The sequence below is a fragment of the Phascolarctos cinereus genome, unplaced genomic scaffold, assembly GCF_003287225.1.
Source record: "Phascolarctos cinereus isolate Bilbo 61053 unplaced genomic scaffold, phaCin_HiC Scaffold_726;HRSCAF=1367, whole genome shotgun sequence".
Taxonomy (NCBI): Eukaryota; Metazoa; Chordata; class Mammalia; order Diprotodontia; family Phascolarctidae; genus Phascolarctos; species Phascolarctos cinereus.
Window position 1 is genome coordinate 287,801,222 of NW_027556098.1, and position 19,010 is coordinate 287,820,231.

Sequence of the window (19,010 nt, forward strand, 5' to 3'; positions counted from 1 at the left end):
GATGTAAAGATCAGAGTCTAATAGAAAATTTGACTTTCAGATACAAGACTGAAGTGAAACATGAAGAAGTAAACAGGAAAGAGAAATCATAAGAGACTTAGTAAGGTTGAACTGTGTACATTCTGCATGGAAAGATGATATTTGTAATTCATGAGTCCTTTGTCAGTATTAGAATATTTGGACTTCTGCTTCTGGGAGCCAAGATGGTGGAGTGAAAAGGTAGTAGCTCTCACTCTCCCCTTATCAACCTCTGAAAACTCAGAAAATATCACCCCAGAAAAAACGCTGGAACAGCTGAACTAAAAGAAAGAAGGGGAGCAGCAGTGCAGCAGCCTAGCAAATGGGTCTCCCAGTGCCTTAGCAAAAGTAAGGGAGGCAGAACTGCAAGGGGCCCCAGCTGGATAAGTACCCGGTGGCATTTATCTGAAAGGAGGTGAAGAAAGCAACCTAAAGTCTTCCTAAAGCCCAGGCCTTGCTGGTTCCAGCCCAACACCAGGGGAGCTATCATAGCCCTGCAGCCTCCAATTATGAAGAAATCCTGAAGCCCAGGTTGTAGAACAGGCAAACACCAACACCTGGACCTCAGAGTGACTCAGTGAAGGTGGGGGAAACTGGTGGAAACCAGCTCAGAAAACCACCAGGTGCCTCAGCACTCTACTTCAAAGAAATCTCCCAGTGCATTAGCAGAAATGAGGGAGACAACACTGCAGAGGAGCCCAGGCATATAAACACCTTGCAGCACCCATCTAAAAGGAGCTGAAGAAAGCTAAAGGAAAGGAAAAGCAGGCAGCCTAGAATTGCCTCAAAGTTCCAGCCTTGCTGATTCCAGCCCAACATGAGGTAAGCTGCCAGAAACCTATAGCCTCCAATTGCCAACATAAGAGGCTCCAGCACAAAAAGCCAGTGACCAAGACCATGGCTCCCAAAACAAGAAGCTTGGATCAGTGCCCTCTGTTCTCTAGTAGGAGAGCTCAATCTCTTTAAAGCCAAGGAATAAAGAAACACCATGAGTAAAAAGAAATGTACCATAGATTCATATTATGACAAGAGTGAAGATCAAGACAGAAATTCTGAAGAGGACAACATTGTCAACAAACCCACATCTGCAACATCAAAAGGAAATATGAACTGGTCTGAAGCCCAAACAGCCTTCTCAGAAGAGCTCAAGGAGGATTTTAATAGTCAAATGAGGAGGTAGAAGAGTCCTTCAAAAATACAATTGGCAATTGGAAAAAAAATACACTGAAGAAAACAAGTCCCTAATAAACACAGTTGGCCAATTGAAAAAGGAAATACAAAAACTAACAGAAGAAAACAATCTCTCAAAAACTAGAACTGGAGAAATGGAAACTAATGTCTCTATGAGAGAGCAAGAATCAGTCAAAAAGAAACAAAAAAATGAAAAAATAGATGAAAAGGTAAAATAACTCATTAGTAAAACAACTGACCTGGAAAATCGATTCAGGAGAGACAATTTAAAAATTATTGGACTACCTGAAAATTATAATGAAGAAAAAGAGACTGGACAGTATCTTTGAGGAAATCATAAAGGAAAATTGCCCAGAAGTCTTAGAAACAGAAGGGAAAATAACTGTAGAAAGAATACCGCACTCACCACCTCAAAGAGATCCCAACACCAAGGAATATAATAGCAAAATTCCAAAATTGCCAGATTAAAAAGAAGGTGCTGCAAGTAGCCAGAAAGAAACAATTTAAATAACATAGAATCACAGTCAGGATTACACAGGACCTTGCAGCTTCTACATTAAAAGACCACAGGGTGTGGAACACGATATTCTGTAAGGCAAAGGAGTTTGGAATGCAGCCAAGGATCAATTACCCAGCAAAAATGAGCATCATTTTTCAAGGGAGGAGATGGATATTCAACAAGATACGAGACTTCTAAACTTTCCTGATGAAAAGACCAGAGTTCAACAAAAAATTTGATCGTCAAGTACAGGACTCAGGAAGACATAAAAAGGTAAATGGGACAGAAAGATACAATATGTTGTTGGCAAGGGTTGGGGCTGTTTAAACACCTACAAGGGAATATGTCACTTGCAACCCTTGAGAACTGTATTGTTATTACACCATGTTAAAGGAGTATACATAAAGAGGGTGGATATTAGCTGACTTTGATGTAATGATTAAAAAAAAAAAGTCTAATCAAGTGGGTTAAATGCATCCAAATAAGTGGATCAATCTGATCTTGGAAAATGTACTGAGAAAGGAGGAGGCAGACAAGGGTAAATTACATTACAGGAAAAGACACAAAATCCTATTACAGCAGAAGGAAAGAAGGGGGGGAGCATTATTTGAACCTTACTCTCATCAGATTTGGCTCAAGAAGGGCATAACATAATCAGTTAGGTATAGAAATCTAACTTGCCCTATAGGCAGTAGGAGGGAAAAGGGGAAAGAAAAAGGGGGGAAAGAAGGGAGGGAAGAAGCAGTAAGTAAAGGGGAAGAAAAGGGAAAGGGATAATAAAAGGGAGGAGGGACTGAAAGAGGTCCTGGTCAAAAGCAAAACACTATTGAAGGGGGAAAGGAAAAAAGAGAAAGAAAAGCATAAATGGGGGGAAAGGATGGAGAAAAAGACAGATAGTAATCATAACTGTGAATGTGAATGGGATGAATTCTCCCATAAAATGGAAATGGATCCTACAATATGTTGTTTACAGGAAGCACATTTGAAAAAGAGTAAGACATATAGAGGGTAAAGGTAAAAGGACAGAGCCAAATATATTATGTGTCAGCTGAAGTAAAAAAAGCAGGGGTAGCAATCCTGATCTCAGACAAAGCAAAAGCAAAAATAGATCTAATCAAAAGAGATAAGGAAGGAAACTACATCCTGCTAAAAGGCACCATAGACAATGAAGTAATATCATTACTAAACATATATGCACCAAATGGTATAGCATAAATTCTTACAGGAGAAGTTCAGGGAGTTACAGGAAGAAATAGACAGCAAAACTATACTAGGGGACCTGAACCTCCCCTCTCTGCACTAGATAAATCTAACCACAAAATAAAGAAGAAAGAAGTTAAGGGGGTGAATATTGAATTAGAAAAGTTAAGTATGATAGACCTCTGGAGAAAACTGAATGGGCATAGAAAGGAATATATTTTTTTTCTCGGCAGTACACAGCACATACATAAAAATTGACCATGTACTAGGGCATAAAAACCTCACAATCCAATGCAGAAAGGCAGAAATATTAAATGCATCCTTTTCAGATCATGATGCAAAGAAAATTATACGTAATAAATGGCCATGGAAAGATAGACTAAAAAATAATTGGAAACTAAATAATCTAATCCTAAAAAATTATTGGGTCAAACAACAAATCATAGAGGAAATCAATAATTTCATTCAAGAGAATGACAAGAATGAGACAACATACCAAAACTTATGGGATTTAGCAAAAGCAGTTCTTAGGGGAAGTTTTATATCTCTAAATGCTTACATAAATACAATAGGAAAAACAAACAGTATTAGAGTAGTTGGAGGGGAAAAAATCATCTGTATGTGTATAGATAGATAGATAGGCAGATATAGATATAGATGTATATGTAGATGTAGATAGATACATAGATGATAGATGGATAGATAGATAGACAGATAGACACATAGACAAATGCCATAGGTTGAATTGAAAACAAAGGGAGAATAAAATTAAGGCGTGAGAGAGGATTATACAGAGAGAAGGAAAAAGGGAGAGGTAGAATGGGGTAAATTATCTCACATACTACAAACATGAAAAGTCTTTTACAGTGGGGGAAGCAATGGAAGGTGAGAGGGAATGAGTGAATCTTATCCTCATTGGATTTGGCTTAAGGAGAGAATAACATATACACTCAGTTGGGTATGTAAATCTGTCTTACCCTACAGGAAAACAGGGGGGGAAGGGGACAAGAGAGCAGGAGGATGATAGAGGGGAAAGCAGATTTGGGGAAGGTGTAATCAAAAGCAAACACTTTTAAGGAGGGATAGAGTCAAAAGAGAGAGTAAAATAAATGGAGGGTGAGATAGTATTAAAGGTAATATACTTAGTTTTTCACAACAACAACAACAACAGAAATCGGCTAACATTACAAATCAGGGTTTAATTTATTGTTTGATTGATTTTCTAGAGTCAAGAAATTGAGGGAGAAAATGTTAGTAATGCATATTAAAACTCATGTATATTTTTCTCCCCCTGAAGTTTTTAAACATTTACCACTATGCCAAAGTATCAAAGTTTTAAATAACAATAACAAGTTCACAGATTTTATGATGTATAAAAACGTTTTTTACAAAATTTCTGTGAAAATAGGCAGTGCAAGTATTGCTATTTTACAGATGAAGACACTGAGGTAAAGAGAGTTTATGTAACGTAATGGTGTACAATTGATATCAGGATTCAAAACACATCTTCATACTCCAAAGGCATTGTTCATTCCATGACACAATGTAGATTCTTAGGAAATAGATCCTCTGAAATACAATTGTTCCTGATAAATTTTGCATGTAATTGATAAAAATATGATTAACAAAACCTTTTTTTCTGGATATATTAAAAAAAATAAACACTACAAATGTATGTTCAGTCTTTAAAAAAAAATAGAATTGGCCAAATAGAAAAGGAGGTACAAAAATCAATTGAAGAAAATCATTCCTTAAAAATCAGAATTGAGCAAGTAGAAGCTAATGACTATGACACATGAACAATCTGTCAAACAAAATTAAAAGAATGAAAAAGTAGAAGAAAATGTAAAATAACTCATTGGAAAAACAACTAACCTGGATAAGAGATGTAAGAGAAATAATTTAAGAATTATTGGACTACTTGAAGGCCATGATAAAAAAAAATAGCCTGGAGAGCATCTTTCAAGAAATCATCAAGGAAAACTGTGCTGAGGTCCCAACCCAAGGGCTTAAAAAGGCATTGAAAGAATCCACTCATTGGGGCAGCTAGGTAGTGCAGTGGCTAGAGCACTGGCCCTGAAATCAGGAGGACCTGAGTTCAAATCCGGTCTCAGACCAAATACTTGACACTTACTAGCTGTGTGACCCTGGGCAAGTCACTTAACCCCAATTGTCTTTAAAAAATAAAAAAAAAGAATCCACTCATTACCTCCTGAAAGAGATGCCAAAATGAAAACTGTTAAGGAATATTGTAACCAAATTCCAGAATTATCAGGTCCAGGAAAAAAAAAATATTGCAAGCAGTCAGAAAGAAATAATTCAAATATTCGGGAGCTACAGTCAGGATCACATGGGACCTAGCATCTTCCACGTTAAAGTATCAGAGAGCTTGGAATGTGATATTCTAGAAGGCAAAGTATTATGGATTATAGCCAAGAATCAACTACTAGCAAAACTGAGCATAATCTTTCAAGGGAAAAGATGGAAAGTCAATGAAATAGGGGAATTTCAAACTTTCCTGAAGAAAAGACCAGAGCTGAACAAAAAAATTCAGTCTTCAAATACAAGTCTCAAGAGAAGCATAAAAAGTTGAATTGGAAAGGAAAAGAAAAATGTTATTCAATAAGATTTAAACTGTTTACATCCCTGCATGGGAAGATTATACTTGTAACTCTTTAAGAACTGTATCTTTATTATGACATTTAGAAGGGTTATACCTAAATAGAGGGTATGGGTATAAGTTGACTTTGATGTGATGATTAAAAAAAGTAATTAAGGCAAGGATAAAGGATTGTATTAAAAGGAGAGGAAAGAAGGAGAAGAAAAGGGTAAACTATATCACATGAAGAGACTCAAAGACCTTTTACAGTAGAAGGAAAGAAGGGGAAGGAGGCAACTGTTGTTTGAACCTTACTTTCATTGAATTTGTTGCAAAGAGGGAATAACATACACAATCAGCTGGGCATAGAAATCTATTTTACCCTATAAGAAATAGGAGGGGAAAAGGGGAAAGAAAAGGGAGAGGGGCTGATAGAAGGCGGAAGCAGATTGATGGAGGCAGTGGTCAGAAGCAAAACAATGGTGAGGAGGAAAAGTGACAAAGGAGAGAGAAAATTATAAACAGGGGGAAAATAGGATGGAGGAAAATCCACAGTTAGAAATCATGACTGTGAATGTGAATGAGATGAACTTTCCCATAAAACAGAAGCAGATAACAGAGTGGATTAAAAACCATAATCCTAAAATAGGTTGTTACAAGAAACATATTTGAAGCAGAGAAATACACACATAGTAAAGGTAAAAGGCTGGAGAAGAATACATTACGCTTCAAGTGAAGTAAAAAAAAATGAAGAAAGATAGAAACCCAAGGGTAGCAATCCTGATCTCAGAAAACAAACAAAAGGAAATACATCTAATTAAAAGAGATAAAGAAGGAAAGTACTTCAAGCTAAAAAGGTACCATAGACAATAAAGTAATATCAATATTAAACATATATGTACTAAGGTGTATAGCATCCAAATTCTTAGAAGAGAAGTTAAGTGAGTTATAGGAAGAAACAGACAATAAAAAAATACTAATGACAGACCTCAACCTCCCCTTCTCCGAACCAGATAAATCTAACCACAAAATAAACAAGAAATAAGTTGAAAACATGAATAGAATTTTAGAATAGTTACATATGTGAGACCTCTGGAGAAAATTGAATGGGGATAGAAAGGAATATACATTTTTCTCAGCAGTATAAGGCACCTACATAAAAATTGACCGCTTACTAGGGCCTAAAAATCTTATAATACAATGCAGAATGGCAGAAATACTAAATGTGTCCTGTTCAGATCATGATGCAATAAAAATTACATGTAATAAAGGGCCATGGAAAAATAGACTAAAAATTAGTTGGAAACTAAATAACCTAATCCTTAAAAAAAATGAATGAGTCAAATAACAAGTTATAGAAACATTCAATAACTTTATCCAAGAGGACAAAAATAAGACAATATACCAACCTGATAAGTGTGAGTTGGTCCCTCAGAGTTGTTTTAATTTCCATTTCTCTAATCAGTAGTGATTTAGAGCATTTTTTAAATATTAGCATTTTTATGTGCCCATAGATGTCTTTAATTTCTTCATCCAAAAACTGCCTATTCATAGGGCAGCTAGGTGGCACAGCGGATAGAGCACTGGCCCTGACGTCAGGAGGATGAGTGCAAATCTGGCCTCAGACCAAATACTTGAAACTTACTAGCTGTGTGACCCTGGGCAAGTCACTTAACCCCAATTGCCTAAAAACAAAAACAAAAAGAAAAGCAAAAACAAAACAAAACAAAACCCTGCCTATTTATAACTTTTGACCATTTATCAATTGGGGAATGACATGTAATTTTGTAGATTTGACGAAAATTGGCTACCTTGACAGAACCAGAAAATTATAAATGTTGAATAAGATGTAGAGTTTGAGTGCAGATGGAAGCATACTATTTTCTCTTTTTTGTTGCTTTTTTTTATCCTTTTGTTCTGATTCTTTTTTCACAGCATGACCAACGTGGAAATTTTTTTTTTATATGATCATACATGTATGGCCTATATCAGGTTGCATGTCATCTAGGGGAGGGGGTAGTATAGGGAGGGTGAAAATTTAGAACTCAAAATTTCTTAAAGGGAATGTTGAAAACTAAAATTAGATAGACAGATTTTTTAAAAAGGACAGTCTCTGATCAAGGTACTTACATTTTAATGCAAGAAGACAACACAGAAAACAATATCGAACATTATATTGTGCTTTAAGATTTGCAAAGTTGAAAAGACATGACATCAATGACCAGATTCTGAAGGAGACTGAGAACATGGATATGGTCCCTTCCAGCTCCAACTGCAGCTGGCCAACAGCCTCTCTGCTGCCACAGTTCCTGCTCCATGCAGAAAATAGTCAGTGTCATTTTCTTCCTACTTACGGGCACCTCCCAGAAACCAGGAGCTGCTACTGAGGCAGGAAGAGTACTATTGGCAGCCCTTAAGTTTGCAAATGATGCTTCATTTGATGTTAAGAAATGTGATGTTCTTTGGCTTGAGGAGGGTCCTCCCACCATGGCGGTTCTCACTAGAAAGGAAGGTCTAAAGTACTATAATATCATGCAGACTATCCATTGGATGGAATTGAAAGCACATCAGCTGTATAAGCCAAAGATCATCAGTGGTTTCTACCACTTGTATGATGGCCAAGAAGCTTGTTGTATGGAGCTTGAAGCTGGTATAATTCCTACAGATCGTGTGATTACAGACTATGGAGCTCATGGCTTTACCTATATTAGTGGACTGCCCACTTGAGAAATTCTAGCAGAGCTTACCTGACAAAGAGGGGGATGTGTTAAACGAAGGGAAGTTCTATGCACATTTATGCCAACAACTATTATGGTAGCAATAGCATTGTTGGAGCTCAGGTACTTTTGGGAGCTGGTATTGCCCAGTGTGTAAGTACAATGAAAAAGATGAGATCTGTTTGACTTTGTACAGAGATGGTGGGGTTAATAAGAGTCAGATATTTGAAGCTTATGATATGGTAATTTAGGCTGTTCTGCTTCCAGGAGCCAAGATAGGGGACTAAGAAATGAGTCGTTCTTACCCTCCTGTTTTAACCTCTGCAAGCCCAGAAAATGTCCCCCCCCCCGGAAAACCCTGGAACATCTGAACCAGATGAAAGACAGGGTACAGCAGTCAGGTAGCCCATGTAGCTTGAGAGATTAACTGAACAGGCCCCGCTTGCCCTGGGGGAAGCGGAGCAGTAAAGAACAGGTGGCATGCTAGTGGAAAGCTTAGCATACCAGGTGGAGATCCTGAAACCCAGGTGGTGAAGTACGTAAACACCAATACCTGGACCTCCGAGTGCCTCAGTGAGGACTGGGGAACCGGTGGAAACTAGCTCAGAAAACTACCAGATGCCTTGGCATTCTACAGCAACCAGCTCTCCCAGTGCCTCAGCAAAAGTAAGGGCAGCAGTGCTCTAAGGGGCTCCAGGCAGATAAACACCCTGCAACATCCATCTAAAAGGAGATGAAGAAAGCAAAGGAAGGAAAGGCCCTGGGGAGCAGGAAATCTCCAGGAGCCACACTACTCAATCCTTCCCCTAGAGTTCCAGTGTTGCTGGAACACCAGGTAAGCTGACAGAACCCTACAACCTCCAACTGGCAACATCGGAGGCCCCAGCACACAAAGCCAGTGACCAGGCCCTAGGCTCCCAACACAAGAAGCTTGGATCAGTGCCCTCTGCTCCCCAACAGGAGAACTTGATCTCTTTAAAGGCCAGGAAATAAGTAAACACCATAAACAAAGAGAAACGTACCATACATTTATATTATGAGAACAGTGAAGACCAAGGCAGAAATTCTGAAGAGGACAACATTGTCAACAAACCCACATCTGGAACCTCAAAGGGGAATATGAACTAGTCTGAAGCTGAAAGAGCATTCTTAGAAGAATTCAAGAAGGATTTCAAAAGTCAAATGAGAGATGCAGAAGAAAAATTGAGAAAATAAATGAGAGGTATGGAGGAGAGAATCAATAATTTGGAAAATGAAGGACAAAAATTAACTGTAGAAAACAAGTCATTAAAAAATACAATTGGCCAACTAGAAAAAAAAAATACATTGAAGAAAACAGTTGACTAAAAAATATAATTGGCCAAATGGGGAAGGAGGTACAAAATCTAATAGAAGAAAACAATTTCCTAAAAATTAGAATTGCACAAATGGAAGCTAATGACTCTATGAGAGAGCAAGAATCAGTCAAACAGAAACAAAAGAATGAAAAAAATAGATGAAAATGTAAAATACCATATAGCAGTTTGTGGAAATAATCTTGTATTTTCATTTGTGAGAATAACAGATAAGGCATGGTAACTTTTGTAGAGAGAGCAGCAGCCAGCAGTGACTATTACAAAACAGGAGACTTTATTCTAGGAACAAGTGTGGATGGTGTGGATGCTTTGTGTGTCCGTGAGGCAACAAAATTTGTAGGTGCCTACTGTAGATCAGGAAAGGGCCTCGTGTCGATGAACATATCATTATCATGAACACCACATGAGTTATCCTGGTGTCATTTATAGCAATTGGGAAGAAATTCAGGAAGTGAGAAGGAACAGTCACTCTATCATGGTTCTCAAGGATAGAATGGTGAAAAACAACCTTGCTAATATTGAAGGATTAAAGGAAATTGATGTTGAAGTAAGGAAAGAGATTGAGGATGCTGCCAGTTTGCTGCAACTGATCCAGAGCCACCTTTGGAAGAATTAGGCCATCATACCTACTCCAGAGAGCCAACTTTTGAATTTGGACGTGCAAATCAATGGATCAAATACAAATCTGGTAGTTAAAAGTAAGTATGTGTTGCAACTTATATAAGGCCTTTAATGGAACTTTATCTTGTCAACTTTAAGAAACTAATTGTTAGGTTAAGGAATGGATGAAACCTCCAAAGACAAACTTTTTGAATTATTATTAGAAGATACTGAATATATATGTTAAATTAAAAAAAAGCTAGTTACATTCATTCTATATTTGTATATTATGTTGTTTTATTAAAGGATCAGAACAAGTTCATTAGTTTGCGTGGTTATTTTACAGTTTTCTCAAACACACACAAAACCCTTAACTAAACATATTTACATTTCCTTTTTGTTGACTAGAAGAAAATCCCAAATTGCTTGGCCTACCCAAAAAGCTAATACAATGCTTAGAGGGAGAAAAAATATTTTTTGTTTTAGCCTGATAATCTAGTGATATCACCAAATGACAAGCATTTTATGGTGTAGTCCTTAGTGAATAATTTAGAATAACACAATAATAGTGTTACAATAAAAATGTCACCATGAACAATTTTATTAGAACAATTGTTTAATTACCATTCTCCACAAAATCATGCTTTTAAGAATATAACAAGTGAAAAAAATAAAATAATTTACTTTCTGTTTATATATAAACACAGAGCTGTTTACCTCTTCCAAATTACATATTTACATATAAATTTCAGGTTTTAAAATACAATAAGAAATACTCCTTTGCTTATTGTTAATTATATGCTAATAGTCTATCTTTGTAAAACTGAAGTACTAACAATTAGTGGTTATTTTATTATAATAGTATCTTTCCCTGTTTCACTCTCCTAGCAAGTGTTATTTTAAAAAGTATATATTTCAATTAGTAAATTAAAATTGTTTTTTCAAAAAAATTTAGGTTATACTGTCATGTCTAAACAGGATTCCTTTAGCTGGATATGACACAATTATAATTTATTTTTATTGCATTATATTATTTATTTTTATTTATATATAATTTTATATCTATACATTATTTGTTATATTTATAAAACATAATATATATAAAACAGTCTACATATTTATTTCAAATAGTTTACATAAATGTACCATTATTACATAAATTCTAAATGGCATTCATTTTTGTAAAATAATTATGTTTAGAATTAAATTCCTAAATTGTTAATTGAACAGTATACAATTGAACAATATTGCATAAAATAGCATAATTTGTATCCATATTTACAAGAAGTTTAACAAAGAAAGATGTGGAATATTTAACTCATTCATTTCCAGTTTTTTTGTTTGTTATTTTACTGTGATTAAGTCTGATATTTGATTTGTGAGGGCTCACAAAACAAAACAGAACAAAACAAAACAAAAAGGTTTGCTAAGCACTTTATAAATATTATCTCAATTTATACTCACAATAACCCTGTGAGGTAGGTGCTATTGCTATCCCCATTTTACAGATAAGGAAACTAAGGCAGACCAATGTTAAGTGATTTGCCCAGAGTCATACAGCTAAGTAAGTGAACATTCAAAATGGAATCCCTAGACCATCTTGCTGAAAGAATGGGGAAGGAAAGCAAGAAGATGAAAGCAGCTTTTATACAACACAGTTTTAAAGTCTAAAACATCAGAAATATTGCCAGGAGGTAAATGCAGGATGGCCATCCTGGTTCTCTCCACAAAATGGAGGGCCTAGGAGAATTCACAAATGGCAGAAGAGAGAGGTCTTTGCGGAAGGGTGGGCCAGGTCTAGCATGCCACAAGGATGGTTGGATATTCTAGAGCAAGGAGACCTTAGGTTTTTAGAGAAGTCTCAGAATAAGACAGCAGCAGCAGAAAAATGGTTTTGAATTCCACAAAAACATATTATCTATCTATTTATCTACCTATCAGTCTATCTGTCTGTCTGTCTGTCTTTGTTCCTGAATCCCTGGTTAAGAATGCTCGGATATTGCAAGAAATAAATTATATTTCTTTCCTACATTTCTATGTTGTAGGCCAATGCTAGTTGGTATATAGAATATCTTTAGAATTTCTCCCCTCTATTCATTTCCAGATTCTCTGTAACAGAAGTCACAGAAGAAAGCTACCCCACTGGCTTCCAGTCAACATTCATCAACATTTGGTTATACAGATAATTGAGGCAAATGCAGATAATGTAAAATCTATTCTATAAAAAAAAAAGATGTATCTCTTCAGACCTGACCTCAAACTATTTCTACATCGACACAGTGACTGACATGAAATGAGTTCACACAGGGAAGTTTTGCAAAGGCAAACACTGGCAGGAGAGGAAGAGGGAGGGGATTTAGATCTTTCTTTCACATGAGAACCTCCCCACCGCCACCACACTGTGACCTTGAGTCTCTTTCCTTATCTTATGATAAACCAGTCAAACCACACCCTGGCTCTCTGGCTACAGAGACATTTGTCTAAGATTTATAGAGAGGAATTTGACAGCTTCTTTTGTAGCTTAGCACCCACCAACTCCTGATGTCTTACATTTATCAGCTCTCTTTTAATAATGGATTCCTGAGGAATGCACAATTTAATAGTTACCATAGCATGACTGAGACAGCTGTCTGCTGCACTGACATTCTACTGATGCAGCTTTCCTTGGAAATGCATATAGAAGTTATATCAATGGAGGATTTTGGAGATTGGCACCATTCAAATCCCTCTGTTTCGTTCCAGTTTACTTCTGTCTTTGTGTGTGGGCTTGCAGGTCTTTTCTTGTTTTGTAAAAACAAACAAACAAAACACAATGATATAGTGGCTTTTCATCTAAGGTATTTTATTAAGCCCTTTTTCTACTTAAATCTCAGTTGTAATAATAATAGTAGTAACAGTAATAAAAGGTCATATTTATATTTCACTATATAGTATACATGAAGCTTTACTGACAACAGCCTTCTGAAGTAGGTAATGCAAACCTTTTTTCCTGTTCCATAGATTAAGAAATTAAGGATTTCAGAGAAGCCAAAATTTATCTAAATAGGGTCTCATAACAAATGTAAAAGACTGGGTTGATCAGGTGATATTAGATGAATTATTACGTGAGCCATGGGATTCCAACTCCAGAGCCCCTTCAACTACAATAAGGAAAGAAAATGGAAAAAAAAATACCATAATTACCTGAAAATTTTCCTCATTTTATAAATCATCTTCCTCCTTAATTTAGCCATGTTTAGCAATAATGAAATATGAAGTACAGCTGTTTACCACTTTTATAGGAAGAGAACATTAGCAGAAGTCAGAAACTGGTTCTGGTTCTGATCATGGCTTCTGGCACCATGCCTAAAGTAATGTGTGTTGGGAGTGAAAATACTTGGCATAATCACTGCTGCAGGAGCAGGCAATGGACTTCATCCAATAGCAGCAGTAGTCTCTCTGGAGCCTGGTAGAAGTGTTGGAGCCTCTCCGTCTAAGCTCAGGACTCCCTGGGGACAGCTGTGGCTGATGCTTCTGCCAGGGCGCCTGTTAATGCTGTTTGTGGAGATTCCCAGATTCCCAAGAGCAGGCATATGAACAAACCACATAAGCTGGGAAGTGCAAATCATTTCATGTGATCGGAGGGATTTAGAGCAGGAAGGAAACAAATATTATTCAGCAAAACTTTGTCATCTTATAGATAAGGAAACTGAATTACAGAGAAATTATTTCCCCAAGGTCACGCATTAAATAACAAGCGTATCTGGAATTTGAATCTGAGTCTTTGGCCTCCCAATTCAGTACTCTTTCCACTTCACTTTGGGTTACATTCATAAATAAGACCAAATATATTTAAAAACAAATCTAATGAAAAGAATATAGCAATAATTTCTAAACAATCCTTTGTAATTAGAAACCTTTTGTTTTTGTTTTTTCTCTTTTTGAGGGGACATTTTATGTATTTAATAGACCAAGGGGGATTACCTACAGCCTAGAAGCCACATATAGCCTTCTAGGTCCTTGGGTGCAGCCTTTTCATAGAGTCCAAGTTTTACTGAACAAATTCTTTTAGTAAGGGGATTTGGTCAAAGGGCCAAATTTGGAGACCTAGAGGAATGCATGTGGCCTTGAAGCCACAGGTTCCCCACCCCTGAAATGGACTAATAAATGCATTAAGATAATTCTCAGATCTTGTATGTGTCAACTGTTGTAGTTCATGAGATTCTTATAGGCTGAAACAGGCTTAAAATAGTTGATTATCCCCCTCCATGTACCAAGATCATATCAGGAGTTAATAATTTAGTTTATATTATGTGAAAGTATGACATACTGGAAATTTGTATGAATTATTTGTATGAATAGTTGGCTTCCAGTTCAGCTTGGCTCTGATTCTTACAAAGTCACATGAATCAGTCACTAAAATTCCCCAATAATTTCATTCAGTGCAATGTGACAAATATTTGTTAAGCACCTCACATGTGCTCTTTTAGGGTATACAAAGACCAAAAGTGACCCCAAGGAGGTACTTCAGAGAAGATGTGATTAACAATTTAGATCTGGAATGGAACATAGAGTCCATCTTATCCAACTCCATCATTTTAAATTTGATGATTTTGAGGTCTAGAGAGGTATAATAGGACCAAAAATGTAGAGATGGGAAAGATGCCAGTCTAACTGTTCAAATAACTTTACTTTACATAAGAGGAAACTGAGATATAAAGGTGAAGAAATTACTTGGCTGAAGTCTCACAATGTGAGAGGCAACATCTGAACCCAAGTCAATGAAACATGGATATAGAGCTGGAAGGTGCCTTTGAAAAAGGAAGTCATGAAATACAACCCCTCCTTTGACAGAAGAGCAATGAAAAACAAAACAAAACAAACAAATGAACAAACTTGCCTATGCTTACATAGTTGCTAAGTGTCAGAGAAGTAATTTAAACTTGAGTCCTTTAACTCCAGATGCAGTGCCCTTTCTGTTACAACACACTCTATCATACAATCATACAGAAATATGAATGATAAAGTTCCAGTTTAGAATCAGAGAGGGTTGGATGAACTATACTATTGATTCCAACTCTGAAATTCCCCAATACTGAGTTCTATAAGAATGAAAAAGTTAAATAGAAAGGTTAATCCACCATAATTTCCTTAAAAAAAAAGAGTATGTGAGATCCTGACCCCTTCACTTACTGAGAAGACAGCTTTCAGTCTCAGTCCCTCAGAGAGTTAATGTTATTCTCTCATTCTAATGTCCTCATAGACCAGATGGTCAGCAGACTATTCATAAAGATAAAATTTGGGGACTCTTCTCATTTCTGTGGCTTAAACACCTATGCAAAAATAAAAAAAAAATTGAGATTGTTATTCTAAGGAAGTGAAAATGACAAAGGAAAGCAAAAACAGGGGGCAGAGCCAAAATGGTGGAGAGAAGGGAGGAACTCAGCTGTCCCAAATTCAACTGCAAATAACCTTAAAAAACACCTCAAATTGAATTCTAGAACAGCAAATCCCACCAAAAAAATGGGGTGAAAACATTTTCATCCCAAGAGAATTTAGAAGGTTGGCAGGAAAGGTCTGTCCCAATGGAAGAAGAATGGAGTACAGTCCAGCAGCATCAGGCAGAGCCTCAGCAAGGTAGGGGTAAGGCCGTAATATCCTGCCCAAGTGATGCTGCAATAGGTTATTCTGGGCACCAGTCAGCAGCAGGCCTTGGGGACAAGCAAATTGGTTGCAGCAGTTTCCAGAGCTCTTGCCCACAGTCACTAAGAGAGCTGGACAACTGGTCAGAAGGAGATTAAAGGGTTCCATTGCTGGAGGTGAGTGGAAGACACTGTTACATTGCCCATACGGTTTGCAGTTCCAGGGTGAGGAGGAAGACTAATGCATCAGAGTTGTGGCCATAGGGCAGCAGGGACTTTGGTCACAGTTCCAGGGCACAAAAGCTGTAGTCACTCATGGACCAAAGAATAGGCCAAAGCACACACCCCTCCTTAGATCAAACTGCTTAAGAAGAGCTGAAAACTTAAACGACCCCAGAACTAGCTCTGAAACAAATTGCATCAAAAGCCTAAAGCTTGAAACAGTGCTCCCTCCCTCTGGGATCAAAACCCAACTTTAACATAAAGTTAAAAACAAAGAAATAGCCTGGAAAATTAGCAAATAAAAACAACAACAACAACAATAAAATAAGCTAATTAGAGAAAGTTATCATGGTGACAAGGAATATCAAAACATAAAATGAGAATACAACAAATTTAAAATCATTACATCCAAAGTCTCAAAGAGAAATGTGAATTGACCTCAGGGCCAAAAAGAAATTCCTGAATAAGCTTAAAAAAAAAAAAAGAAGAAGAAGGAGAAGGAGGAGGAGGAGGAGGAGGAGGAAAGAGAAGAAGAGGAAGAAGAATAGGAAAAATGGGAAAAGAAATGAGAGTGGTACAAGGAAATCATTTAAAAAGAGTCAACAATTTGACAAAGGATGCACAAAAATACAAAATAAAATTACACATATAAAGAAGGAATAGGCAAAATTATAAAAGAGGTCCAGGGGCAGGCAGGTGGCGCTGTGGATAGAACTCCAGCCTTGGAATCAGGAGGACCTGAGTTCAAATCCAATCTCAGAAAACTGACACTTACTAGCTGTGTGAGTCACTTAATCCCAAATGCCTCACAAAAAAACAAAAATAATAAATAAAAGAGGTTCAAAAAAATCACTGAAGAGAAGAACTGCTTAAAAAGTAGGATTCACTAAACAGAAGGAGATACAAAAGCTCACTAAAGAAAATAATTCTTTAAAAATTAGAATTGGGATGCATATTATCACCACTATTATTCAAAATTGTGCTAGAAATGTTAGCTATAGGATAAAAGGAAAGACTATGAGCTACTTTTATCATCATTATCATCATTATTCCTTGGGTGGCTAGGCATAACTCTCTCATGTTGCTAACAACAACAACAACAACAACAACAACAACAACAATAATAATAATAATAAAATAATAATAGTAATAATACTCTGTTCTCTTCAATGTAGAAATAAGTGGCCTTTTTTTCCCCCAAAAAATGTAGTGCTTTAGAACATAAGAGCCCAACTTTAATATGAAGTTTAAAGTTAAGAAATACACTTGAAAAATGAACAAACAACAAAAAAGATCCTTACCATAGAAAGTTACCATAATATCAGGGAAGGTCAAAACACAAATTTAGATAAAAACAACAATATCAAATTGCTACATCCAAAGCCTCAGAAAAAAAATATGAATTGGTTTGAGGCCATGGAAGAGCTCAAGGAAAAAAAAAAGATTTCAAAACTGAAAAGAGAGAGGTAGAGGAAAATTTGGGGGGAAAAAAAGTGATGCAAGAAAATCATGAAAAGATTCCATAGCATATTAAAGGAAGCACAAAACAAAGTGAAGAAAATAACACCCTAAAAAACAAAATAGAGCAAATGATGAAAGAAGCTTGAAAATCCAATAAAGAGGAGAATGCCTTAAAAATAATTAGCTAAATAGAAAAGGTGGTACAAAAATTAACTAACAAAAATTCATTAAAAAATAGAATTGAACGAGTTGAAGCTAATGGCTTCATGAGACATCAAGAAGCAATTTTTAAAAAATCAAAAGACAGAAATTGAAGAAAATATCTCACTTGAGGGGAAAAATAATTGATGTGAACAATAGATCAAGAAGAGATCATGTAAGAATTATTGGACTGCCCAAGCCTAGACATCATCTTTAATGATATTACCAAGTAAAACTGCCCTGATATTCTAGAATCAGAGGGTGAACTAGAAACTGAAAGAATGCACACACACACACACACACACACACACACACACACACACACACACCCCTCCTGAAAGACATCCCAAAATGAAAACTCCCAGGAATATTACAGCCAAATTCTAGAGTTCTTATATCAAGGAGAACTTCTTGCAAGCAGAGAAAAACAAACAATACCAATGTTGTGAAGCCACAGTTAGGATAACAAAAGATTTAGCAGCTTTCACACTAAAGGAACAGAAGGTTTAGAACATGATATTCTAAAGGGCAAAGGAGCTAGGATTACAACCAATCATTATTTACCCAGCAAAACTGAGTATAATCCCTCAGGGAAAAAAAAATAAATGCATATTCTATTTAATAGAGGACTTCCAATCATTCTTGATGAAAAGGCTATAGAATAGCCTTTCTATTCTATAGAATTGAAAACTTGACTTTCAAATACAAGATTCAAGGGAAGAAAAAATAAATTAATAAATGAACAAACAAATGAATAAATGAATGAATGAATGAATAAACAAATAAATGGGAAGAATAAATCATAAGGGATTCAATAATGTTACACTGTTTACATTCTTAAATGGGAATATGACACTTATGACTCATAAGAACTTTGTCACTATTGGGCTAGTCAAAAGGAGTAATACACACACACATATGTAAGTGGTGAGACAGGAATTCACTGGGAGAAAATTAAAGGGAGACAAAATGGGGTAAATCATCTCACATAAGAGGCACAAAAGAACTTTTACAGTCAGAGGAGGTGGGAGATTTGGGGAAAATGCTTGAATCATATTCACATCAGAATTGGCTCAAAGAAAGAATAATATGCACACTCAGTTGAGTATAGAAATATGTGTATGTATGTATGTGTGTGTATATATGTGCGTGTGTGTGTGTGTGTGTATAAATGTAGGAAGAGAACTGAATAATAGGGCTGAAATAAAGGAAGGTGGATTGGGGGAGGCAGTAGTCAGAAGCAAAATGCTTTTAAATAGATGGGGAAATATAATGGAGAGAAATAGTTTTAGTAATCATAACTGTGGAAAAAGTTTATAGCAAATG

At 36.3% G+C, this 19,010-nt stretch overlaps 1 pseudogene; it reads left to right on the forward strand.

Moving 5' to 3' along the window:
• Positions 1 to 7,823: 7,823 nt before the first annotated feature.
• Positions 7,824 to 10,275, forward strand: LOC110201702 (pyruvate dehydrogenase E1 component subunit alpha, mitochondrial-like; annotated as a pseudogene).
• The last annotated feature ends 8,735 nt before the right edge of the window (positions 10,276 to 19,010 follow it).